The 26206-nt window shown below is 42.1% G+C and overlaps 1 protein-coding gene across 1 annotated transcript in view; it reads right to left on the bottom strand.

Annotated features, from left to right (window-relative positions):
- EYA3 (EYA transcriptional coactivator and phosphatase 3) overlaps nucleotides 1–15854 on the bottom strand; it is a 121272-nt gene extending 105418 nt beyond the window's left edge. The window contains exons 1-2 of the mRNA XM_082440323.1: nucleotides 15622–15854; nucleotides 15060–15159 (exon numbers count right to left, since the gene is read on the bottom strand). The gene's annotated coding sequence lies outside the window, so the exon portion shown is untranslated. The remainder of the gene's footprint in view (nucleotides 1–15059; nucleotides 15160–15621) is intronic.
- Between the last annotated feature and the right edge of the window lie 10352 nt (nucleotides 15855–26206).

The raw sequence follows: 26206 nt of genomic DNA, 5'->3' as shown, positions 1-26206 counted from the left end.
TCCCTGGTGGTCCAATGGGTAAGACTCCGAGCTCCCAATGCAGGGGGGCCAGGTTCAATCGCTGGTTGGGGAAATAGATCCTGCACACATGCTGCAACTAAGAGCTGGTGCAGCCAAAATAAATAAATAAATAAATAAAAATAAACATTAAAAAAATAAATATACCAGTGGCTGGAGGGAGAGAACAAAGGGGAATTGTGTAATGGGTAGAGACTTTCAATTCTGCAAGATAAAAAGACTTAGGAGACCTGTTTCACAAAAATGTCAATATACTTAACACTACTGTTAAGTGTACAATGAACTGTACACTTAAAAATGGTTAAGGTGGTAAATTTTATGATATGTTTTTACCACAATAATTAATTAGTTTTTAAAAAGAAATCTATAGCAATCTAGTCATTGATATAATAAAGATGTGGGTCACTTTATGCCTACTCGGCCCTGCATGGACATTATCATAGTCATTTTCACAGTTTTGTCGAAATTTACACCAGTAAGAAGCCTTGGGAGTGGAATAAGTTCACATTTTCAAGATGTGCAGTAACCATTGCTGTCTTCTTTTTTTTGAATTTTATTTTATTTATTTTTTTATACAGCAGATTCTTATTAGTCATCCATTTTATACATATCAGTGTATACATGTCAATCCCAATCTCCCAATTCATCACACCACCACACCCCCCACCACTTTTTCCCCTTGGTGTCCATATGTTTGTTCTCTACATCTGTGTCTCAATTTCTGCCCTGCAAACTGGTTCATCTGTACCATTTTTTCAGATTCCACATATATGCATTAACATACAATATTTGTTTTTCTTTTTCTGACTTACTTCACTCTGTATGACAGTCTCTAGGTCCATCAACGTCTCTACAAATGACCCAATTTCGTTCCTTTTTATGGCTGAGTAATATTCCGCAGTATATATGTACCATGTCTTCTTTATCCATTTATCTGTCGATGGGCATTTAGGTTGCGTCCATGACCTGGCTATTGTAAATAGTGCTGCAATGAACACTGGGGTGTATGTGTCTTTTTGAATTATGGTTTTCTCTGGGTATATGCCCAGTAGTGGGATTGCTGGGTCATATGGTAATTCTATTTTTAGTTTTTCAAGGAACCTCCATACTGTTCTCCATAGTGGCTGTATCAATTTACATTCCCACCAACAGTGCAAGAGGGTTCTCTTTTCTACACACCCTGTCCAGCATTTGTCATTTGTAGATTTTCTGATGATGCCCATTCTAACTGGTGTGAGGTGATACCTCATTGTAGTTTTGATTTACTTTTCTCTAATACTTAGTGATGTTGAGCAGCTTTTCATGTGCTTCTTGGCCATCTGTATGTCTTCTTTGGAGAAATGTCTATTTAGGTCTTCTGCCCATTTTTGCATTGGGTTGTTTGTTTTTTTAATATTGAGCTGCATGAGCTGTTTATATATTTTGGAGATTAAAACTTTGTCCGTTGATTCATTTGCAAATATTTTCTCCCATTCTGAGGGTTGTCTTTTCGTCTTGTTAGTAGTTTCCTTTGCTGTGCAAAAGCTTTTAAGTTTCATTAGGTCCCATTTGTTTATTTTTGTTTTTATTTCCGTTACTCTAGGAGGTGGATCAAAAAAGATCTTGCTGTGATTTATGTCAAAGAGTGTTCTTCCTGTGTTTTCCTCTAAGAATTTTATAGTGTCCAGTCTTATATTTAGGTCTCTAATCCATTTTGAGTTTATTTTTGTGTATGGTGTTAGGGAGTGTTCTAATTTCATTCTTTTACATGGAGCTGTCCAGTATTCCCAGCACCACTTATTGCAGAGACTGTCTTGTCTCCATTGTATATCCTTGCCTCTTTGCCATAGATTAGTTGACCATAGGTGTGTGATTTATCTCTGGGCTTTCTATCCTGTTCCATTGATCTATATTTCTGTTTTTGTTCCAGTACCACATTGTCTTGATTACTGTAGCTTTGTAGTATAGTCTGAAGTCAGGGAGTCTGATTCCTCCAGCTCCGTTTTTTTCACTGAAGACTGCTTTGGCTGTTCGGGGTCTTTTGTGTCTCCATACAAATTTTAAGATTTTTTGTTCTAGTTCTGTAAAAAATGCCATTGGTAATTTGATAGGGATTGCATTGAATCTGTAGATTGCTTTGGGTAGTATAGTCATTTTCACAATATTGATTCTTCCAATCCAAGAACATGGTATATTTCTCCATCTGTGTGTATCATCTTTAATTTCTTTCATCAGTGTCTTGTAGTTTTCTGCATACAGGTCTTTTGTCTCCCTAGATAGGTTTATTCCTGGGTATTTTATTCTTTTTTGCTGCAGTGGTAAATGGGAGTGTTTCCTTAATTTCTCTTTCAGATTTTTCATCATTAGTGTATAGGAATGCAAGAGATTTCTGTGCATTAATTTTGTATCTTGCAACTTTACCAAATTCATTGATGAGTTCTAGTACTTTTCTGGTGGCATCTTTAGGATTCTCTATGTATAGTATCATGTCATCTACAAACAGTGACAGTTTTACTACTTCTTTTCCAGTTTGGATTCCTTTTATTTCTTTTTCTTCTCTGATTGCCGTGGCTAGGACTTCCAAAACTATGTTGAATAATAGTGGTGAGAGTGGACATCATTGTCTTGTTCCTGATCTTAGAGGAAATGCTTTCAGTTTTTCACCATTGTGAATCATGTTTGCTGTGGGTTTGTCGTATATGGCCTTTATTATGTTGAGGTAGGTTCCCTCTATGCCCACTTTCTGGAGAGTTTTTATCATTAATTGGTGTTGAATTTTGTCAAAAGATTTTTCTGCATCTATTGAGACGATCATATGGTTTTTATTCTTCAATCTGTTAATGTGGTGTATCACATTGATTGATTTGTGTATATTGAAGAATGCTTGCATCCCTGGGACAAATCCCACTTGGTCATGGTGTATGATCCTTTTAATGTGTTGTTGGATTCTGTTTGCTAGTATTTTGTTGAGGATTTTTGCCTCTATATTCATCAGTGATATTGGTCTGTAATTTTCTTTTTTTTGTAGTATCTTTGTCTGGTTTTGGTATCAGGGTGATGGTGGCCTCATAGAATGAGTTTGGGAGTGTTCCTTCCTCTGCAATTTTTTGGAAGAGTTTGAGAAGGATAGGTGTTAGCTCTTCTCTAAACGTTTGATAGAATTCACCTGTGAAGCCATCTGGTCCTGTACTTTTGTTTGTTGGAAGATTTTTAATCACAGTTTCAATTTCATTACTTGTGATTGGTCTGTTCATATTTTCTATTTCTTTCTGGTTCAGTCTTGGAAGGTTATACCTTTCTAAGAATTTGTCCATTTCTTCCAGGTTGTCCATTTTATTGGCATAGAGTTGCTTGTAGTAGTCTCTTAGAATGCTTTGTATTTCTGCGGTGTCTGTTGTAACTTATCCTTTTTCATTTCCAATTTTATTGATTTGAGTCCTCTCCCTCTTTTTCTTGATGAGTCTGGCTAATGGTTTATCAATTTTATCTTCTCAAAGAACCAGCCTTTAGTTTTATTGATCTTTGCTATTGTTTTCTTTGTTTCTATTTCATTTATTTCTGCTCTGATCTTTATAATTTCTTTCCTTCTACTAACTTTGAGTTTTGTTTGTTCTTCTTTCTCTACTTCCTATAGGTGTAAGGTTAGCTTGTTTATTTGAGATGTTTGTTGTTTCTTGAGGTAGGATTGTATTGCTATAAACTTCCCTCTTAGAACTGCTTTTGCTGCATCCCATTGGTTTTGGATAATTGTGTTTTCATTGTCATTTGTCTCTAGATTTTTTTTATTTCCTCTTCGATTTCTTCAGTGATCTCTTGGTTATTTAGTAACGTATCATTTAGCCTCCATGTGTTTGTGTTTTTTACGTTTTTTTCCCTGTAATTGATTTCTGATCTCATAGTGTTATGGTCAGAAAAGATTCTTGATATGATTTCAATTTTTAAAAATTTACTGTGGCTTGATTTGTGACCCAATATGTGATCTATCCTGGAGAATGTTCTGTGCGCACTTGAGAAGAAAGTGTAATCTGCTGGTTTTGGATGGAATGTCCTATAAATATCAATTAAATCTATATGGTCTATTGTGTCATTTAAATCTTCTGTTTCCTTATTAATTTTCATTTTGGATGATCTGTCCATTGGTGTAAGTGAGGTGTTAACGTTTCCCACTATTATTGTGTTACTGTCGATTTCCTCTCTTATAGCTGTTAGCAGTTGCCTTATGTATTGAGGTGCTCCGATGTTGGGTGCATATATATTTATAATTGTTATATCTTCTTCTTGGATTGATCCTTTGATCAGTATGTAGTGTCCTTCCTTGTGTCTTGTAACATTCTTTATTTTAAAGTCTATTTTATGTGATTTGAGTATTGCTACTCCAGCTTTCTTTTGATTTCCATTTGCATGGAATATCTTTTTCCATCCCCTCACTTTCAGTCTGTATGTGTCCCTAGGTCTGAAGTGGGTCTCTTGTAGACAGCGTATATATGGGTCTTGTTTTTGTATCCATTCAGCAAGCCTATGTCTTTTGGTTGGAGCATTTAATCCATTCACATTTAAGGTAATTATCGATATGTATGTTCCTATGACCATTTTCTTAATTGTTTTGGGTTTGTTTTTGTAGGTCCTTTTCTTCTCTTGTGTTTCCCACTTAGAGAAGTTCCTTTAGCATTTGTTGTAGAGCTGGTTTGGTGGTGCTGAATTCTCTTAGCTTTTGCTTGTCTGTAAAGCTTTTGATTTCTCCATCAAATCTGAATGAGCTCCTTGCTGGGTAGAGTAATCTTGGTTGTAGGTTCTTCCCTTTCATCACTTTAATATGTCATGCCACTCCCTTCTGGCGTGTAGAGTTTCCTGTGAGAAATCAGCTGTTAACCTTATGGGAGTTCCCTTGCATGTTATTTGTCATTTTTCCCTTATTGCTTTCAATAATTTTTCTTTGTCTTTAATTTTTGCCAATTTGATTACTATGTGTCTCGGCGTGTTTCTCCTTGGGTTTATCCTGCGTAGGACTCTCTGTGCTTCCTCGACTTGGGTGGCTATTTCCTTTCCCATTTTAGGGAAGTTTTCGACTATAATCTCTTCAAATATTTTCTCTGGTCCTTTCTCCCTCTCTTCTCCTTCTGGGACCCCTATAATGCAAATGTTGTTGCATTTAATGTTGTCCCAGGGGTCTCTTAGGCTGTCTTCATTTCTTTTCATTCTTTTTTCTTGAGTCTGTTCCGCAGCAGTGAATTCCACCATTCTGTCTTCCAGGTCACTTATCCGTTCTTCTGCCTCAGTTATTCTGCTATTGATTCCTAATAGTGTATTTTTCATTTCAGTTATTGTATTGTTCATCTCTGTTTGTTTGTTCTTTAATTCTTCTAGGTCTTTGTTAAACATTTCTTGCATCTTCTCGATCTTTGCCTCCATTCTTTTTCCGAGGTCCTGTATCATCTTCACTATCATTAGTCTGAATTTTTTTTCTGGAAGGTTGCCTATCTCCACTTCATTTAGTTGTTTTTCTGGGGTTTTATCTTGTTCCTTCATCTTGTACATAGCCCTCTGCCTTTTCATCTTGTCTATCTTTCTGTGAATGTGGTTTTTGTTCCACAGGCTGCAGGATTGTAGTTCTTCCTTCTGCTGTCTTTCCTCTGGTGGTTGAGGCTATCTCAGAGGCTTATGCAAGTTTCCTGATGGGAGGGACTGGTGGTGGGTAGAGCTGACCGTTGCTCTGGTGGGCAGAGCTCAGTAAAACTTAATCTGCTTGTCTGCTGATGGGTGGGGCTGGGTTCCCTCCCTGTTGGTTGTTTGGCCTGAGGCGACCCAACACTGGAGCAAACCTGGGCTCTCTGTGGGGCTAATGTCAGACTCTGGGAGGGCTCACGCCAAGAAGTACTTCCCAGAAGTTCTGCTGCCAGTGTCCTTGTCTTCACGGTGAGCCACAGCCACCCCCCACCTCTGCAGGAAACCCTCCAACACTAGCAGATAGGTCTGGTTCAGTCTTCTATGGGGTCACTGCTCCTTCCTCTGGGTCCTGATGCGCACACTACTTTGTGAATGCCCTCCAAGAGTGGAGTCTCTGTTTCCCCCAGTCCTGTCGAAGTTCTGCGATCAAATCCTGCTAGCCTTCAAAGTCTGATTCTCTAGGAATTCCTCCTCCCGTTGCCAGACCCCCAGGTTGGGAAGCCTGACGTGGGGCTCAGAACCTTCACTCCAGTGGGTAGACTTCTGTGTTATAAGTATTCTCCAGTTATGAGTCACCCACCCAGCAGTTATGGGATTTGATTTTATTGCGATTGCGCCCCTCCTACTGTCTCATTGTGGCTTCTCCTTTATCTTTGGATGTGGGGTATCTTTTTTGGTGAGTTCCAGTGTCTTCCTGTTGATGATTGTTCAGCAGTTAGTTGTGATTCTGGTGCTCTCGCAAGAGGGAGTAACAGCACGTCCTTCTACTCCGCAATCTTGAGCCAAATCCCATTGCAGTCTGTCTATTTATTTATTTATGGCTGTGTTGGGTCTTCATTACTGTGCACGGGCTTTCTCTAGTTGCGGTAAGCGGGGGCTACTCTTTGTTGTGGTCGCGGGCTTCTCATTGTCGTGGCTTCTCTTGTTGTGGAGCACGGGCTCTAGGAGCACAGGCTTCAGTAGTGTGGCACGTGGGCTCAGTAGTTGTGGCTTGTGGGCTCTAGAGCACAGGCTCAGTAGTTGTGGTACACCGGCTTAGTTGCTCCACGGCATGTGGGAATCTTCCCGGACCAGGGCTCGAACCCGTGTTTTAGTACACCTCACCAGACAGGATTAAAATTATAACCCTGGAAATCTACATGAGATATAAATGGAACATTTTCTGCATCCTTACCACAGGCAGCTTTATATTCATTAATATCACACTTGAAGTGTATTCTGGTTATCTATTGCTATGTAACAAACTATTCCAAAACTCAGTGGTTTAAAACAGCCACTGTATAATATCTCACAAGCTTTGAGTCAGGAATTTGGGCAGGCCTGATTTGGATGATTCCTTTCTTCCATCTGGAATCAATCAGAGTTCGTTGGTAATGTTCTAACTGGCAGCTAGGCTGATCTGGAGGGTCCAACACAGCCTTACTCATATGCTTGGCGCTTGATGGGAATGCCCGAAAGGCTGGGTTTAGCTGTGTAGTCTCAGAGCCTCTCCATGTGGTCTGTCCATCAGGGTAGCTGAACTTTTTACATGGCAGAGACAGGTCCTGGAAGCTGCCATTCTTTTAAGGCCAGCCTGGAAACTGACACAGCATCACTTCCATCCACTGGTCAAAACAATCATAAAGCTCATCTAGATTCAAGGAAGGCAACGTAGACCCCGGACATTGTCAGAGTAACTTGGACCTCTTGCCACTACTGTTATCTTTCTGATGTTCACCCAAAGAGCTCCTGAGGAAACATTCATTTTGATGTGTATCTACCCGTTTATTTAGCAACTACTTTGTAATATTTTAGGCTCTGAGGACACAGCAGAAAACAAATCAGACAAAAACCTCTGCCTGCATGGAGCTCACATTCCAGTCAATCCACAGTCAGAAATCTAGTGAGCTGACTAGGTTCATTTGGGGTTAAACATCTGTTCCCACTTCCTTCTAGTGAGCCTTCTTATATTGCAGAAGTGGGAAGGTTAAAGATGGCATTTCTCAGGCTCCCTTACAGCTAGGATTCTGGATGAAAGCTAGGTATTGCCAATTAGATGCACTTGGGTAAGATTTACAAGGTGGAAATGAGGAAGAGACCATTTTCCTGCATTTTGGCCATTCCTACTGGCCAATAGGGTCATCACTGGAGACATGGGGTTTTCCTGCAGCAGTCTTTCCATTTCCAGTCTCCAGCTCCATGAGTTGGGAAGGCAGTTGTAGCAACAGTGGCCACCAAAGGAGAGCTACCCAGTCCTAGCTTTCTGACCCCTGAATCTTAATTGTAGAGAAGTATGTTCTTGAAATTAGTCATTCTTGAGTTGACCTCTGATTCTCTCTCCTCCAGATTTTCAATGATTTACAATGATTTTGTAAGCATTCAATTTCCTGAAATTAATTGCTTTCTGCTTTAAACACCTAGAAAGATTTCTGTTGCCTGTGCTGAAAACTGACTGAGAAGGTATGATATTAAAATTAAAATACTCAGTTCCCACTATCTCTGCCTTCTAGGTAGACCCTCTATATTTACCTGATGACTACATTAGAATCCCTTACATGGAAATCTGAGCATCTGATGTTCTTGCCTTTAACTCCTCCCAGACAGCTCTGCAGCTTTCCAGGCACAGGGTGAACCTGACCAGGTCCCTGGTAGAGAGAAAGCCAAGTGTTAGACCAGAGAGCAAGTCCCGGGAATCACGTGAAGCTTGGGAAGTGCAATCGCAGCAGCCAAGGGACCCAAGGTACCATCTCAGCATTAGCTCTTGAGAGACAGGACAGCCTAGTTCCTCCCCTGCTCCATGGCAGTGTGCTTTAAAGCTCTGAAATGGGAATAAGAATACTAGTCCTAATTCACAGAGCTTTGTAAACTATACAGTACTACACAAATATAAGAGGCTACGTAGTATCTGGACTGGTTGTTCTTAAAGTATGGAGGTCTCTGAGCCACTATCAGGGAGTAAGTGAAATTAAAAATAATATTAATGCAGCATTTTTTTTTTTTTACCCTTATTCTCTCAAAAAGTGTGGTGTTTTCCAGAGACTCTGTGGTGCCATCATTGCTCTGATGGCTAACTGGAATACGTGCCGGTGTATTCTTTATTTTTTTAATTTCTGTTTTAATTTCTAAAAGAGAAAATATTAATAGTTATAACCCATATAAACAAAAGTTCTTTGGGGGTTCTAAATAATTTTTAGGAGTGTTAAGGGATCCTGAAATAAAAACATTTGAGAACCTCTCACTTAGGCCCTTGTGTATACCCATTCTCGTACTATCTGTAATGGCCCCCACTCTAACCATTTCTGGTTGCCTGATTTCCACTCATAACCCTGCCATGTCCAGCACTCTTCTACTAGGATGCCTTTCTATTTTGATTAACATACTTGAGACAGTATCTTCTCGCACAGATGTCTAGTAGCATTTGTCTTGGCACAGCCTTGGGATGCCATTTAACTGTGACTTGTCTTCACGGGCAACACTAGACCCACAGCCCAGCCCCTTGCTTTACTGGTGCTGGGTCATCCTTTCTGGCTGGACTCATCTGGGATACCTGGTTTCTGCCCCTGCTTTCACCCTATTTAATATTAATCTCACCTACTTTGGGCCCCTGTTCCTACTTGTTGTTCCCCTCCTGTTCAAGTGGCCACCTGCTGTGGGGATCATTGCCAGCTGCCCACAACTAAACTGAGCCATCCCCACCCCTTAGCCCTGTCCAGTTGGATAGCTTGAGCTGGGTCAAACTGAAGCCTCTTGGAAGTTTCCTGCCAACCACAGAATGGATTAATATTTGCTTTTAATTATGGCTATAACTTCCACCAAGAATGTTGTTATCTGTGTATTTGTACTCTGTAATTAGATTTAAAATTAAAACATAAACTGTTAGCACTGAATATTTCTTGTGGGTAGGATTAAAGAGACTTAATTTCTATGTTGTATGTATCTGTAAAGTTTGCTTTTTTTTTTTTTTTTTTTTACTATAGTGAGAATATATAGAGGTTAAGAACAAGGGCTCTGGAAAGAGATTGTGTCTGATCTCCCAGAACTCCCTGGCTATCCCACCGTTGTGTGACACTGGGCAGGTCAAGTACTTTCTCAGTGCCTCATTTTTCTCACCTTTAAAATGGAGATTTTAAAAACCGCTTATCGAAGAAGAAGGAGGAGGAGGGGGAGAGGGAAGGAGAGAAGAAGAAAGCCCTTATAGGGTTGTATGAGCATTAAATATATGTAAAGTGCTTAGAATTATGTCAGATATCTATCTATATAAGTGATTAAAAATCAAAATAGAATGGAGAAATAGAAGGAATATTATGAAGCTTTCATGAGTTTAGAGATACAGAAAAACATTATAATAAACCATAAAGGTCTGATCTTTATCAGGAAACTTGAGAAGATGAGAAGCTATTAATCCAAGTGCTTTAGAGAATGCCAACACCGGATTATCCATCCTCCTTTGTTTTGAGAGATAAGGAAGAAGGCTAGTGAATTTTTACATAGGAGTTACCGTAAAATTTAAGACAGATCCAAATGACTTCCAAATCATGTCATTATAAAAAGACTAAGTCTTTTAATTAAAAAGATAAAGAGCTTTTCTATAATATTGGAATGTTTGCTTTAATAATTCCAGGAAGTATTTACTTGTAACCCTGAGGCTAATAATTCTTATTATAGAAAACTATATTTTTTTTAGAAAGCTACATTTTAAAAAGAATGTTTGTTGTAGAAAAGAGTGGTTATTCATTTAAAGCTGTAAACTATTTTTGTTATAGACGGTTAATTTTATTCCAGTTTGGTGATAAATTAACCCCCTATGACCTCACTGATCTAGATCTAATTAACTTGACAAGTATAAAAGTCTAGGCAGAATCTCTTAAATTTGATAATGCATGTAAATACTTTCCCTCATGTGAAAAAGTTATCTTATAAAAGATTAAATATAAAACTCTAACAGATTAACTTTAAAAAGCAATACAAAGAATGAAATTCTGATACATGCTACAACACGGATGAGCTTTGAAAACATTATGTCAACTGAAATAAGTCAAACACAAAGGACAAATACTGTATGATTCCACTTGATGAGGTGCCTAGAATAGGCAAATTCATAGAGACAGAAAGTAGAATAGAGGTTACCAAGGTTACCAGGAGCTGGGGGAAGGGGGAATGGGGACTTATTGTTTATCGGTACAGAGTTTCTGTTTGGGATGATGAAAAAGTTCTGGAAATAGATAGTGGTGATGGTGTACAACCTTGACAATATACTTAATGCCACTGAATTCTTCACTTAAAAACAGTTAAGATGGCAACTTTTATGTTATGCATATTTTACCACAATAAAAAAATACTATACAAAAAAAAAGCAATTCAAAGGAAACAATGTAATATTTTCTAAAAGACAACTAACCTGGATTAAAACGTCAATGACATGAAAAATCCAAAAATGTAGAGGAATTGCTCTAGATTTAAAGAAAACAGAGGGAATTCCCTGGAGGTCCAGTGGTTAGGACTTGGCCCTTTCACTGCCGTGGGCCCAGGTTAAATCCCTGGTCGGGGAATTAAGATTCCACAAGCCACGCGGTGCGGCCAAAAAATAAATAAATAAAAGAGAATAGGGCTTCCTTGGTGGCGCAGTGGTTGAGAATCTGCCTGTCAATGCAGGGGACACGGGTTCGAGCCCTGGTCTGGGAGGATCCCACATGCCGCGGAGTGGCTGGGCCCGTGAGCCACAATTACTGAGCCTGCGCGTCTGGAGCCTGTGCTCCGCAGCAAGAGAGGCCGCGATAGTGAGAGGTCAGCGCACCGCGATGAAGAGTGGCCCCCGCTTGCCACAACTAGAGAAAGCCCTCGCACAGAAACGAAGACCCAACAGAGCCAAAAATAAATAAATAAAAATTAAAAAAAAAAAAAAAGATGTCTCTGCTTAGGCTTACTAAATACACTGAAAGGAAACGCAAAATCAATGTTAGCTGAAAATTAAAAAAAAAAAAAAGAGAGAATAGAGACACCCTAAAACCAAGTGCAATGAGTGAACTTTAATTCAATCCTGATCTGAAAAAAAATCTATAAAATATATTCTTGTATCAATTGAGGAAATTCGAACATGAACTTGCAATTAGAAGATATTATAGAATACGTATTAACTTTCTTAGGTGTGGTAATAGTATTGCATTTATGTAGGCAAGTGTTGTTATCCTCCGGAGATACATGAAGTATTCACTATTTAAAGGCTAAAGGGCCATGATGTCTATGGCTTTCAAATAGTTCACAAAATTTTTAAAATGCAGAGAGAAATTAAAGCAAATGTAGCAGGACTTTCCTGGTAGCGCAGTGGTTAAGAATCTGCCTGCCAATGCAGGGTACACGGAGTTCGATCCCTGATCCGGGAAGATCCCACATGCCGCAGAGCAACTAAGCCTGTGTGCCACAACTACTGAAGCCAGCGCGCCTAGAACCCGTGCTCCGCAACAAGAGAAGCCACCACAATGAGAAGCCCGCGCACCACAATGAAGAGTAGCCCCCACCCTCCACAGCTAGAGAAAGCCCGCGCAGCAACGAAGACCCAATGCAGCCAAAAATAAATAAATAAAAGTTTTTAAAAATAAAGCAAATGTAGCAAAACGTTAGCAGTTGTTGAATTTAGAGGAAGGGTAGATATGTGCTCATTGTTGTCTTCTTTCAACTATCCTGCATATTTGAGAATACTAGAAAAATCCAGAATCTTGATATTTCATCACAGGGAGAACAGTATTTGTAGGGAACACTTGCTGTGTGTGCTCACCCAGCACACATACCCCTCTTCCTGTAACAGCACTTCCATTTACCTTCTGGGCATTACCCTCCCCCAGTGTACGCCCACTTATCCTAAATTTCAAGCTAGGTGTCCTCTCCTTCCCTGAACCAAGGGGGTAGGTGCACAACCCCTGTCAGGTCAATCAAACGCTCCCTTGTAAGAATTTAACCTTGGGTAGATTAACACAAGGCACACCTGATAGTGCCTGGAGCTACTGCTCATCACTTCCTGCTTCCCAACTCCCTAGAGCTACCCTGTGTGCTTTTTCTGAGGCTTGCCATTTAGCTTTTGCCTCATTGAGCTAACCCACTCTTTCCAATAAAATATTGTTGTTGTCCTAAAAACCAGAACTGGTCACTGATTTTGACCAGTGAACCATTTTAACACCAATCCAATGTTTTGTTTACAAAAAACAAACAAACAAAAAGCAAACAAAAACAAAAAAACACCTACAGAAGAAAGAACGCCTACAGAGAAAATTCCTAGCATGAAAAATCTATTTGCTTTTATATGAGGGTTAAAATCTTCCAGGCCGGAGACAAATTACAATTGTGAAGTGAGCTGTGAACCATAAAAACAATTTAAAAATTCAGAGTTTGAACAAGTGAAAGGTGAGAGACATATTAAATTTACTCCCTCCCTGGAATGCAGTCTCACTTTACTACCAAAGTAGGCAATGGGAGTGAAAGCAAGCTGAAAGCAGAAAAAGCTTCACCGCCTCAGCAGAGGATGGAATCTCGCGATAATATGGCTGCCGTTTACCAAGCGCCCACCGCCCTAGGCGCTGAGTTAGTCCTTCATATCCGTCACCTCACTGAATTCTCCCAACGGCAAATTTATTATCTATTATTTGGCTATATATACTCTGATTATCTGCACTTTACAGAAACCTGGGGCTCAAGATTGTTAAATCTCTAAGTCGTAGACCTAGAAGGAGGAGGGGCAGGATCCAAACTCAGACGTGTGACTACAGCACTGGGGCCGTAGCACCAGGAGGGCGAGCGAGCTCCAGCTTCCTGGTCCAGCCTCAGATCAGCATCCCAGAGGCCTAAGCCCCTCCCCTTCAAGTTCCTGAGCCAATCCAGGGAGCGGTCAATAGATGTTGAGAGACTCTGATTCTCTCCACCCACTCTGGACCCAAGAGCCTCCTTTGCAGACACCTTCCACAGCACCCAGTTCCTGGCTCTCAAGGGTCTCCTGAGTCACCTCTGCTACCCGCAAGAACTGGGTCCGGGGGAGCCCTAGCCTCCTCTGTGCCACACACTCCCAAGTTATGGCACCTGCTAACCCCCGCTTCGCCGTGCTAACTTCATCGACAGAAAGTAGATTTCTCCCGCTCCCATTCGCCTTGACCTAGTAAAGCCTAATGGATATAAGCATGGCTTTTGGAGCCAGATACACCTAGGTTCAAGTCCCTGCATCACCACTGCCTGCCCGTGTGTAAGTTTCTTCATCTTCAGGCTCCCAACCTAAAATTAGGAATGATAACCCTATCTTTATAGCAGGCTTGTTGTGAGGATAAGATGCACTAACCTATAGAAAGCATCTAGCACAGTGCATGGCACTGTGTAAGCACTTGATAAACAACAGTTGTTATTTTCTTACTTTCATTGTTATCCCCACACTGTAGTCTGTCCAGCCTTTCAACACCGATTTTGTACTTTGGGGTCTAGATCTCCTGCCTTCTCTTGTCATTTTTTTTTTCTCTCTCTAGAAGTGAATCCAAACCCTGGGAGGGTTCCCAGTTCACTGGTGGGTCTTCTTCATTTAGATAGATCTTCCAGAAACAAGAATTTAGCTTGCCTGACGTTTTCATTTATAAAACTTATTTCCAGGTAAAGTTTTGCTGCAATGCCCACCAGTTTTCATCTAGAACTTGAATGTAGGTGATTATGCCCCTGGGAGCACCAATAAAGGATGGAGAGGTCACCAGGTGGGGCTGGAGCCTGGGCCTCAAGTCAGCTGGGCCTGACCCTGGTCTTGCTGGCTGTGAGGCGTGCACACTACTTCTCAACTCTGAACCTTAATTTCCTCAGCTATAACATGGAGAGTCTGGCTCTTAACCTGTAGGGATGTAGTGAGGAATCCACGAGATAGCAACTGGAAAGCCCATGTGCCTGGCACAGAGTAGACAAGGGTAATGTCAGTTTCCTTCCCTCTAGCAGACCATCACTGTCTTGAAGTACTACCATCAGCATCCTAAAAGAGAGGTCCCACCCTTAAGGAAGCAAGGCTTCCCCTCTCCTATTGCATTTTCTACCTTTTCCCTAGTCACTCCTTTTGCTTCTCTGAACCTTAGTCATTCTGCAGTTGGGGGTGGGGCAACACAGGAAAGAGAGGCGGTTCCTGGGACTCAGCCAGCCGCAAAGTGGCCCTGCTCAGATGCCATCTGGTCAGGAGCCAGACTTGCTGCTTAGAAAAGCACATACGTTCTGGGCACTACTACCTAAGGGAAAACTCTGAGACATTTCAAAAACAGCAGTAAAGATGATTAAAGAGTTAGAGAAAAGGGCCTGTGAGGAAAGTCTACAGAACCTAGATTGTTTAGGTTAAGGAAGTGAAGGCAGGAGGGGAAGCCTGGGCTTCTGAGAAACGGTTTCCAAAGAGATGAAGCCAAACAAAATAAAATACATACAGTGGTAGGTCAATGTTGTAGATTGGGAGGGGTGAGTGGTGGGTGACAGTGGAAGGGTCTTGGCGGGTCCACTGAGGCAGGACCTGAAGTCGGGGGATTTCTGTAAGAAAAAGAATGCAAAATTATTACCACAAAATTGCTAGGGCCCTTCCTGGGCTTTGAATGGTATATGCTGGTGAGGGACCCTGAAGCTCTGTTGATTTCACCTCTGATCAAGTAAATTTACTTCCAATCGATGGTGTGACAAGTGAGCTGGTAACAGATCTGAGAAACGGTCACAAAGCTTGATTGTTCTGCAAACTCTGCCTGGCAATGCCTTCTTCCCCTAACTAATGCCTTTTTAGCCTGCAAAACGCAATGCCAGCCTGCTCTCCTCTCAGACATCTTACCAGATGCAGCCCTTCCCCGCCACAGTGGTTCAGTGCCTCACCTTCACGTGTGCACCTGTCGTCTGTCACACACTGTGCTTATATGGACCACTCCACCTGTGCATTAGTTATCTAATGCTGCATAACACATTTCTCCAAAATGTAATGGCTTAGAACCATAGGCATTATCTCACCATTTCTGTGGATCAGGCATCCGGGCATGGTTTGTCTTAAGGCTCAGCTGGAAGAGATCGGCTTCCCAGCTCACATGATTGTTGGCAGGATTCAGTTCCTCATAGACTGTTGGACTGAGGCCTCAATTCCTCAAAAGCTGCTGGCCGGAGGCCTCCCTCCATTCCTTGCCATGTAGACCTCTCCGTGAAGCAAGCATGGCAGCTGGCTTCATCAGAGCGAGCAGATGAGAGGGCAAGAGAAAGAGTGGCAGCTAAGTGACAGTCACAGTCCTTTGTAACCTAATCACAGAGGTGACATCCTCTCACTTTGGTCATATTCCATTCATTAGAAACAACTCACTAGGTCCAGCTCATACTCACATGTAGGGAATTACACAGTCATAAATACCAGGAGGTGGGGATCATTTGGAAGCTTGTCAGAAGCTGCCTACTACAAATGTCACTCCTACTCCATCTTGTCACGGCTGTTGTCCTGCCTGTCCCTGCCAGTCCATTATGAGTGCTTTGAAGACAGGAACCACAATTTACTCACATCTTAGTGCTCCTTAGTGACTAGCACAGGCCTCTGGGGCTTGTTAAGTGAATGGATAATGAATAAATGAATGATTGGTTACTCCCTGTAGCAGAAATGGAACCAAAGGCAAGTGTATCATTTTAATTAAGAGAGTGTGCTATTTATTACCTTTTCACCCAGTCACTGCATTTCTAGAAAATTAAGGAAATAATCAGGAAAGTAATTACAAGGATATACTTAGAAGTTTGTAAGTTAGTTGCAAGGATGGTCTATAGAATTGTTTATAACAGCAAACATCCCCCTCAAAAACAAAAACAACTAACCTGTAAACTACCTGAATGTCCAATAATAAAGGATTGATTAAATGCATTATGTTACAGGCCTACAACGGATATTCTGAAGTCATTAAAGTGAAAAATGTTGAACAGTAGTAAATGGCAGGGAAAGATGCTTATAATATTGTACATTATTTTAATATTGTATAATGCACATTATTTATTGTACATCTAGAAAGCAGGTTACAAAGCAGTGTACGTATTTCACATTTTTACAAAGTAAATATACACATAGAAAAAGTCTGGAAGGATTTAATCAGTTTTGAATGGCCATGAGGTTCAGATAAACTGATTTTAAATTGCTTAAACAAACAGGTACGTGTTTTTTTTTTTTGTTTGCTTTTTTCACATAACAAGATGTCTGAAAGTAGGCAGCCTCTGGCCTTGGTTCTCTCTGGCTCAGTATCACCGCAGTTCTTTTGGCGTTCCCCTCATGCTTGCCACCTCATGGTCATAAGATGGCTGCCCCAGCTCCAGGCATCACATACACATTCAAAGAAGGAAGAATGGCTAAGGGGAAGCTCCAGTCATGGCTAACTCTTTACTAGGAAAGCAAAAGATTTTCCAGAAGTCCCCCACTATACTTCCCTAACTCTCTCATTGGCTGGGTGACATGGACATTCCCAACTACAAGGGAGGCTGGGGACACTAGAAACAGAAATTTCATGATTGGCTTCAAAAGTCATGATGTATGCCCTAGTTACACAACTACCTAAACAAACTTGAAGGTCTGTTAGCAAAGAAGGGAGCAGGGACATTGGGTAGGCAACTAGATCTTGCTCCCTTTAGACAGGACATGCTGTCCACTTTGTCACTGTCACTGTCACCTCACTCCTTCTAGTCTTACACCTGGATTGCTCTACTCAGTTAATCATCTGCTAGTCCCTGAGGGCATCTGAGCTTTCAACACTTGAATATAAAACTCAAGATTAGAAAATGTGAAAAAATTGCTAGCTGTCCTTCATTATTCATCATTTCCTTCTTTCTTCTGGTAACAAAGCAACCTTCACCCCAAGAACTAGCAGGGCATATGGCTGCCCAGCTCAAGATCATATCTTCCAGCCTCCCTTGTGGCTAGCCTCCCTTCCAGCCTCCCTTGCGGCTAGCTGGGTGTGACCATGCAAGTGCTCACCACTGGAAAGTGACTAGAATTGATATGAGCATCACTTCTTCTACATCATATCCTAAAAGGAAATTGTTAGCCATCTATGTCCTCTTTTCCCCCTTTCCCACAGGCTGGGAATGTAGATGTAGTGGTGGAGAGCTTGCTTCAACAATGTTCTAGGAGAGGGCAGAGGAACAAGATAGAGGGAACCCGTGTCCTTAAAATGACCACCTGGGGCAGAGCCACTTACTCACCACTGGACTCATGCTGACCCACTCATAGGCTTTAAGAGATAAAACAACAACAACAACAGCTATTAAACAAGATATGTATTTTTAGAGTATCCTGTATTTTTTTATCTCTTTATTAAAACAGCTATTCCGTTCCCCAACTAATATAGAAAACAAACCGCATTGTACTAATGGTTGTCGTTAGTAGTTGAAAAGGGGGTTGGACCTAAGTTGAAAAAAAGAGTCAAATAAGTGCTGGAATAGGAGAAGATGTTTTTGTAAAGAGGTCTTGGAAAATACAAAGGCCTTCATTACTGGGGGAGGCACCTGAACTACTAACAGGCAGGGCATTGATAGAGCTTGGTCAGAAGCCCTGCTGGGCTCTGCTTTGGCCTAGAATGGAATTAATATGGTTGGGGCTGAATCTAAATACAAAGACCGGGGTGAACCTGAACAGTGCAGCCTGAATGGCACAAAGACCCATGGTTCAAGAAGGGTCTGTGCAGCTATGAATTAGGTGAGAGGGCCATCAGTCAGGGTCTTTTTAGGTTGAAAGCAACAGAAGGCAACTGTGACTCTCTCAAATAAAACAAAGCCAAAAAGGAATTTATTAGAAGGACACGGAAGAGATCAAAGAATCTACAAAATATCTTGAGAGCCAAGTTCCAGGAAAGAACAAGATCCAGGTAAGCTCTGGGAATCCCACTAGCAGAAACTTCTAATTTCCCAGAATTAGAAGTCAGTATCACCTGGAGGGCTTGTTAAAACAGAGATTTCTGGGGCCTACCCCCAGAATTTCTGATTCAGCTGATGAAGGGTAGGGCCCTGGAATTCATATTTCTAACATTTTCCCAGATGCTGATGCTGGTGGGCCAGGGGCCACATATGAGAACCACTTCTCTAGGTAAACACATCAAATGACTCAGCACCGACTGCCTTCCATCTCCGTGTCCCCACTCAAGATTCCACAGTCCTGAGAAAGTCTAGTTGACTCAGAGTTGAGTCACTCCTGTGGTCAGAGGGGTAGAGTCCTGTGACTGGCAGCCCTTTGAGTCTCACATGGGTTGGGGGCAGTGGGGGGCTGGGAGGGAAGTTCCCCAAAGGAAGGCTTGCTGGTCAGACAAAAATAGAAGACAGCCAAGCTGAATGCACAACTCTCTCCATCTGGTGCGAGATCTGCTGCAGCAACTTCTCTCAGCACAGAAAGTTCCAGAGGAGAAAACTTTTTAAAAAGAAAAGGAGGGAAGGAAAATGTGGACTCTTGGACAGTTATCTTTATTCAAACTTCATTCTATTTTCCAGCCCAAGATAGGAGACTCCTGCCCCCTAGAGGAAAGAACTCAATTCCACAGCCGTCTTGGTGACTTAGAGAAGCCCCGAGGAGGCAGTGGACTTTGCACTGGGACCATTTTGACCAGTTAGGCCACTGCCCAGGACAAAGTGTCATCATGCATGCTGTAGCTTTTCTCAGCCGCAGAGAGACCGACACCAACAGATAGTTCCTTAAAAAGCCTAAACATATTTTTGCATTATATTTTATATGCTCACAATGAATTTTTTCCTTCAGAAAAACTTTGAGAAAAAAAAATTTGTTAACCTAAGTAACCAAGCCTATAGTTCTGTAAGTCTGTATTGCTGTCTATCAAATTTTCTTAAAATGAGGCTCACCTGAGCTTATAAACCAATACGATGATTTAACATAACAACATGGAGTGTGTTAAAAACATCATGTTCGTATCTACACAGCAATCAATGTCATATGCCATATTAACAGGATAAAAGGCAAAAATACATGATTATCTCAATAGATGCATAAAAAACATTTGACAAAATCCAACACTCTTTCATGATAAAAACACTCAACAAACTAGGAAGAGAAGGGATCTTTCTCAACCTGATAAATGTCACCTACAAAAACCCCACAGATAACACCATACTTAATAGTGAAAAACTGAATATTTTCCCTTAAGATCAGTTGTAAAGATTACTGGTTGCCAGGGGCTGGGGGAGGGGGAAATAGGAATTTACTAATGGGTACAGGGTTTCTTTTTGGGGTGATAAAAATGTTCTGAAATCAGATAGTAACAATGGTTGCACAACCTTGTGAATGAATGTACTAAAAACCACTGAATTATTCACTTTAAAATGGTAAGTTTTGTGATATGTGAATTATATCTCAAATAAAATTGTTATTAAAAATATATATTTACATGGATGCAACTAGTGATTGTGTAGCTAGAAGCGGGGAGAAATCCCATGATCCCTGGAAGCTTGCTTGGGACAGAAGGAGAATTATTTGTTATAATATTCTCTTTAACTTCCCAAAAACTGGTGGCAAGGGAGCCCAGTTGAAGAATTTAGTTTTGTTAAAGAAAAAAAAACAAACCCTATAATTGTCAGGTATACTTGCTCCTTTGTTTCAAAGGGCACTTTAGTGTTCCGTGGGTCAGTTTCAGCCTGAGGTTTAGCCTGGGGTCTAGAACAGAGAAGAAAATACTTCACCTTACAGAGTAAGAGAAGTTTTAGAACAGACTGCTGGAGACTAGAATGGAGTTAGAGGCTGGAGGAGATGGGAGCAAGCTGACTCCCAAGGAGGGATAGAGCCAGAAAGAAATTCCTCTTGGCAGTAATGGCCCATGAACTTTTAGGACAGTGATGTCTTATAGATAACTTTAAGTGGGTGCCTCTACTGTGCTGAAATTCTCCCTGTGTGTCACTAAAGCCTCAGTAGTACCTGCTAAGTGTTAGGAATACTTGGAGAAATGAAGGAATCAACAACTTGTCCAGAAGGGGCTGAGAGAGCCTGCAAGAAAAAAAATAGCACCAAAGGAACAAGAGTAACAATGAGAAACAAACTATTTCTTGGGCTAGCCTGGGGGATGTGGCCCCAAATCCACTCAATCCCTTGGCTAAAATCACAGGAATTAGGGGGAGAGGGCTGGAGACCAAGTTAAGGATGGTTTTGGCTACATGTAAGAAAAAACCCAATTCACGATTACTTAACCAATAAGGAAATGTTATTGTTTCACAGAATGAGAAATCCTAGATTAGACTGGCTTCAGGGCTGGTTAATTCAGTAGTTTAATGATGTCATCAAGGGCCCAAAGTTCTTTGCCTCTTGCTGCTCTGCTATCCACAGCTTGTTGGCTTATCTTCAGGCCACCATAGATCCAGCTACCCTGATTGCATATTAAAGTGAACCCATGTATTGATTAGAACGCTTTTGATTACAAACATCAGAAATCCAACCTAGATGAGCTTAAGGAAAATAGGAATCCAAGGGGACTTCAGGCATATCTGAATCCAGGAAGGCATCAGAACTTTCGTTCTTTCCATCTTTCAGGCTTATTTGACTCTGCTTGGCGTCACTCTCAGACAGGAGATGGCTGCTGGCATGCCAAACCTTCAATGCCGTGTATCTCATGCTGAGCATGAGAGACAGAGACAGAGAGACCTTCTTTTTTCTAATGCCCATTTGACAGATTTCATGAAGGGATTCTGATTAAGTCACCGGCCCATCCCTATCCCTGGATCAATCACTAGAGACACAGGACAAAAACCTTGGATTGACCAGCCTTGGGTCTTCTGCCCACCCCTGGGACTTAGAGTCAGAACCACCCAAGCCACAAGGACTGAGCTGCATTTGGGGAAGGAGGAATGCTTCTCCATTGGAAGACAGTCTGAGCAATGAAAGTGTGTCTGCCATTTGCCAGAAGGCTGTCAGACATGAGGACGTGGGATTCCAATGCGAACTAAGGCTTAATAGGCACCCTCCAAGAAACCAGAAGGGAAGGATGAAAGGAACTGGAAATTTTGGGGGGCCTACCATGTGCCTTCCCAAGGTCGCAGAGCTAAGACATGGCGGAGCCTGGATTTAAATCCATGCCTTTTTAGTTACAATATCCATGCACTTAGCACTGGGGGGACTGCGCAAAGGCAGAGGGGCCACGACAGAGAAGAGCTGTGCTGTTGAGACAGAGAAAGCTGTCCAGCAGACACCATGGCGGAGCACTTAGCCCAGCCTGGATATGAATCAGGGAAGACTTTCTGGAGGAGGAGATATTTGAACCGAGGCTTAAAGGACAGTAGGTGTTTGTCAAAGGAATAAAGTAGAGAAGCAAGAAAAGAGGTTGTCTGGCTAGGCAGGGGAGGTCACAGAGGCCAGAGTTTCGGCTTTGGACACTGTCTCCATGGGATAGGGGCTTTCTTATCCTGTCTCCTCCCAGCTCTGCCCCCATGCCATCACACCACAACAAGCCATCCTTGTTCTGACAAACATAGTTATTCAAGTGGGGATTTCCAGAAATATTCTCATAGTGGTTGGGACAGTGGCCTGGGTTCTGTCATCTACATCCTGTGTGACGATTGCCTAGCCACTTCCCCTCTTTGGGATAGAATTACCTTATCCATAGAGTTGTAGCGGGCAAATTGACTGTGGTGATGGTTGTACATATCTGTGACTATACGAGAAACCATTGAATTATACACTTTAAATAGGTGAATGTGAATTCTCTCTCAATAAAGCTGGGTGTTTTTTTTTAATTGTAGTGGGCACGGTGATGGGGGAAGTTTGGCCTAAGGGCTGCAGAGCTGTTGCAATCAAGGCTTTGTTACTTTATAGCCAGGTGGCTTTATGTACATTATTCTTTTTACTTTATCTCTCGGAACCTCATTTTCCTCATTGTAAGAGGGGAATTATGTCTTTATCTTGTTTAGGTGGTGAAGGAACAGATGCAGTCGGGGGCTGGAATGCTTAGAATTCTGGCTCCATCACTGACAATCTCTCTGTGCCTCCACATCCTCATCTATTTAATGGGGATAATAGTACCTTATTCATTGCATTGTTGGGAAGATTGTACACTTTGATACCTAGAGTTGATACCTATAAAGTTCTTAGACCTATGTCAGGCATGTGGTTCAATAGTTCATAAAAATTGTAGCTAGTTTATTATCTCTATTTCATATCCTGGATTCTATTTGGGATCTTCTAGACAAGGTGTAACTGCCCACCCAAACCTAGTACTAGACTCCCTGAGGACTGGGGATTCCCCATACCTGAGCCTTGCCCTAAAGGTAGTACACAATTCTGAGGGTGGTCTGCCAGCCCATGTTCCTCTTTTCTAAAATGCCTTTCCCATAGAAGTGGGCTTCAGCAGTCCCCAGCCATAACTGAATGAATAGGGGTGGATCCCCTCATCCAAGCTGGATCAGTCAACTTCTCTCTTCCAGAAATTTGGACTCTGGGATGTGTTAGCAGGTGATGCTGAAGCTGAGAGGTGACATTGGCTGGAAAGCCATTTTGCACCATGTGAATGGGAATGGCAAGAACTCAGAGAGAGAACCATGGAAGACTCACAAAGAGTGATGAGAAACCTCAGAGGGAGAAGGAGAGAACGGTTCTGCCAGGAGTCCGGGTGCATTTCCATTCAGTCAATCAACAAATTTACTGAGCACCTACTATGTGCCATGCCCAGGGATATAGCAGTGAACAAGAGGACAAATTCCTGCCTTCAGGTACAATGGGACACCGCTGAACGGTTTTGTACAGGGAAACAACACAATCTTATTACATTTTTAAAAGATCGCTCTGGCTGTTGTGTGAGGAATGGGTCTTAGGGGGACAAAGGGAGAAGCAGAGAGAATGTCGCAACCATCCAGGCGAGAGCTGAAGATGGCTAAGCTAGGGTGGTGTGGAGGGAGTGGTGAGCAAGAGTGGGAGTCTGGTTCTATTTAGAAGTTTCCAGTTCCTGGTTCTAGTTCCTCATGAGACCTGTCTACTTCCTGCCCCCAAGTGTTCATCTAGATTTTCCCCTTCCTTCCTCCCCCATAACGTTTTTCTTGCTTTGGCTAATGAGTGACACAGACTCTGTTATTTGCAACTGAACCATTCCTGACTAAGACACCTTGGCTCTTCAGGCTGGTCTAATTCACCACTGTCTAGAACATGACCAGTTTCATTTCCCCTGTGTTAAGGAAAGTGTTTTCTCTTATGAGTAATCCACATAGGAATTAACAACCTCCTGAAGGAAACTTTTCTTCCAGAGAACTTTCAAAGGAAGCAAAGATTTATTTTATGATGTGAGAAAAATGCTTGTATCATATGCCACCTCCAGTTATGCCCACAACATCAGATAAGGGGACAGTATAATAGTAACAGTTGCTAAAATATGGAGCTGATTATACTCCAGGCCTTGTCCTAAAAGCTTTATACGTATTGGACTTCCCTGGTGGTGCAGTGGTTAGGAATACACCTGCCAATGCACAGGACACGGGTTCGAGCCCTGTTCAAGGAAGATCCCACATGCCGTGGAGCAACTAAGCCCGTGAGCCACAACTACTGAGCCTGCGTGCCACAACTACTGAAGCCAGCATGCCTAGACCCCGTGCTCTGCGACAAGAGAAGCCACGACAATGAGAAACCTGCGAACAGCAATGAAGAGTAGCTCCCGCTCAATGCAACTAGAGAAAAGCTCGCACGCAGCAGCGAAGACCCAAAGCAGCCAAAAATAAATAAATAAATAAATAAATATTTTTAAAAATAATAATTATTAAAAAAAAAACTTTGTACATATTAACTCATTTAAGCCTCAGAGCAACCCTGTATAATGTAGGCTGTCATTGTTCTTATTTTACAAATCTATCATTGCTCCCATTGTACAGATGGGAAAACTGAGGCACAGAAGGTTCAGTAAGTGTCTAAGATCCCAAAACTAGTAAGTGGTAGATCTGTGATTCAACCCAGGCATTCAGGTTCCATGCTCTTAGTCAGTGTTTCTCAACTAGGAGCACTGATGGCATTTTAGGTGGGATGGTTCTTTGCTGTACAGAACTGTCCATCTCACTCTTGTGGTTAGTTTAGTGTCCCTGGCTTTGTATACATGAACTCAGTTTAATCCTCTTGATGACCCTATGAGTTAGGTATTGTTATTCTCACCCCCATTCTACAGAAAACTGAAACCCAGGGAGGTTCGTAGCTTGCCCTGAGTTACCCAGCTCGTAACAGGGGAAGCCAGCATTTGAACCCAAGCAGTCTGACTCCAGGTCCTGTGCTTTTAACCATCCTGCTATCCTGCCTCACTAAGAGTTAACAGACTAGACTAGGTATGGGGTGCCCTGGCCAGATAGGACCTTTAAGTAGAGTCCAGCAGGCCTTTCAGAGTGGGCTCGGCAGCTCAAAAGAGCCACTCCAGGCTGGAAAGGCAAAGACTGGCAGGAACCAGTGACCCTTTCCTCATGCAGGACTGGTCAGCAGGTAAGGGGGAAAGCGGTGTGATTAGAAAAAGTCTAACCTGTAAAGGACACAGCCCGGGAACTGGGGATAATCAAGGAGTCGGAATCAGGAATCCACAGGAAAGTGAGGCCAGAGGAATGTCAGGAGCGCTGGACTGCTGGGTGAGTGCCTTGTCTTCCCCCACTTGTTTTTTCTTCAGCTCCTCCACCTGCAGCTGGTCCTTCCCTTAAAGGTATAAAGTTGCAGGGACATCCTGGGTACTCCTTTGCCTGTAACTCTGTACCTTCATGCTCCCAGATATGCTCACACATGGCTCATGGCAGGGCTAATTAGTACCATTTTGGATAAAGCCACTGGTGGCTGATACCAAGAATCAAATCTTCTGGTTCTATAATCCCACTCCAAAAATAACTTGACAAAAACCGAAAGCCACGGGCCTGGAGATATTGGTGGCGACCATCCCTGTCCTTGTACCTTTAAGCCAACTGCACATCACAGTCTACAGAGTCTGAAAAGCAAGATTGTGAAAAGCAGGACACCACCCAGGACACTCACTGTCCGTTGCCCAGGACACCACCTCACTTTGAATTCAACCTTCTCCTCTTTAATTGAAGTTCAGCTCTGGGGCCTGGCCCTGACCCTTAACTCTGACTTCCATTTTCTGCCCTTTGAACTTGTGGGGGATTTTAACTCAGGCTCTGCTCTGGTTCCTCTTATTCCTGCCCGCTTCAGGAGGAATGCCCCATCCAAGCTCAGATCTTTAGGACCTATGCCGTGGTGAGCAATCACTTGTTTGCAAGTAGGAGAAACCCACTCAAGCTAAAAAGGGAGAATGTATCATGAGCGCCCAGGGGTCTCACAGAACCCAAGGTCATAATTGCAGTCATGTAATAGGATGTTGAAATGGGGCCTTTCCCCACCTCTGTTTCTACAGAGATGCCAGTACATGGATATCATATCCCAAAGTGAATGTGAGGCTACCTCCTACATAGACGTTACAGAGGAAAAGTATAGAATCAGCTTTACCATTTTCAGACCTCTCCGCCAGATCAAAGATACTAAAAGGTGGTCAGAATGCAGAAAGGGGAGATTTGATGAAGAGATATCTTTGGAGAGAGCCATTGTCTGTACTGTTGTTCCCACCATCTTACCAGCCCAGGGTAGAAGGGA

The sequence above is a fragment of the Balaenoptera physalus genome (assembly GCF_965194825.1).
Source record: "Balaenoptera physalus genome assembly, chromosome: 1".
Taxonomy (NCBI): Eukaryota; Metazoa; Chordata; class Mammalia; order Artiodactyla; family Balaenopteridae; genus Balaenoptera; species Balaenoptera physalus.
Note: the sequence above shows the minus strand (reverse complement) of the source record. Positions and strands in the feature narration are given on the sequence as shown.